This window comes from Vigna unguiculata, chromosome 5, assembly GCF_004118075.2.
Source record: "Vigna unguiculata cultivar IT97K-499-35 chromosome 5, ASM411807v1, whole genome shotgun sequence".
NCBI classification, from domain to species: Eukaryota; Viridiplantae; Streptophyta; class Magnoliopsida; order Fabales; family Fabaceae; genus Vigna; species Vigna unguiculata.
In genome coordinates this window covers 38,459,404-38,461,170 of record NC_040283.1, presented here as the reverse complement: position 1 = coordinate 38,461,170, position 1,767 = coordinate 38,459,404, and positions in this window count along the sequence as shown.

Sequence of the window (1,767 nt, the reverse complement as noted above, 5' to 3'; positions counted from 1 at the left end):
TTGCACTATTGTGACCTTAGACCTCAGCAGTAGTAATGTGCCTGGAGGACGGTAGCATGACTTCCCAAAATTAAAGGAAAATGGAGGACAAAAGCCATGGTTTGCAAAATGGAAGATGAAAAAGCGAGTACTAAGAAGGGATGATGAAAACATAAGTCCAAGATGTAGGATGAAGCATGAGTTTAGATACAAGGGTCGACTCTGACAATAAAATGGAGCATGAGTTTAGATAGTAAAAAACAAAGAGGCAAACTGAAAATAAAAGACACAACTTTACTCTTTACTCATTTACTCTTTGAACTTAATTTTATAAAACAAATGTGACGGTTTGTGCCTCACTTGCCACATATTAGCAGTTTTTAAATTTATTATTCATTAATGAAAAAATAGAAATGAAGAGGGAAAGTGAGAATAAAATGGGAAACTTTACTCTTTTGCTTGTTTACTCTCTCTTTATAAAATGGAAACATGTGTCACACACCACTTATTACTAATTTTTAAATTTATTATTCCGTAGCTTTGGTTACACCTAACCGACACACAAAATTAATTTTAATGTAGAATTAATTTTTATAAAATGCAAGCGTCAATCTATGCGTCGCATGACACCTATTAATAATTTTTAAACTTATTATTTAATATTGTCAGTTAAATTGACACAAATATTTAATTTTTAATACAAAACTAAGTTATTAAAACGTCAGTTTGACCCACGCGCAATATTTATTTTTAGTCCAAGATATTATTTGTGTCCAATTTCATGTAATTTCATGTTGTTCAGATACACTATTTAGGTTTTTTTTTTATTTATATTATTTTCACTATAGAGTGGGCCACTCTAATTTTGTTTCCATGAGTAACGATACACCTTTAATAACTTTTTTTAATTTAGTTTTAATTTTTGTGTCGCTTAAATCCATGTTATGGTCATATTATTTAGTCCTCCCCCATCTTTTTTAATTTGATTAAATGATGTAAGTTATATTTTATTTTTAAAATTGTTAATGTAGAGTGGACTTAACCCACTTTAAAATATATAATTATCTTACCTCTGTTAGAGTGTGGGCTAGGCCATATTTTATAGCGTCCCATTTTCTAGCCCTCGTTATTTTATGGAAGCTAATTTATAATATTTTTGTAGTATAAGAAAGAAGATACATTAACTCACTGTCTTAAGATTTGGGTTAGAGATGTTATCAATTATGTGTGTATTTGACTCATGTCTCATTAATGTTGTCTCTTCCCTCGAAAGACCCATAAGTGGTATTAGAGTCGATGCTTCGTCTTGATGAATGACTTGGACAATTCTGTCTATCGAGAGTCTTTTTTACGGTCAGGAAAATGTGTCCCATTGAGATGAACGATAGTACAAGAATGGTACTCGTGATTCACTTGAGAGAGAAGTACTAATGTGAAGGATATTGCCTTAAGATTTTGAGTTAGATGTGGTGTCAATCTCTTATCTGTGGGTTGAGTTCTTATATTGTTGATGTTGTCTCTCCCCGACAATTATCCCTCAAAAGATTCATCTTATTTAACCATACATTAATATAATTATGGTTAACATCATGAAAATCAACACCAAAATTACACCCATGATTGCTCCAATTAAATTTATTTTTACAAAAAAGAAAATAAAACCAAACAATTAACAATTAAAGTATTCACTAGTTATTAGAACTTACGATAATTGAGTATATTGGAGATCCCATGTTAGCTAGAAATAAGGCGAGTTTACCTTATATAAATGGGTGTAAATCTCACTTT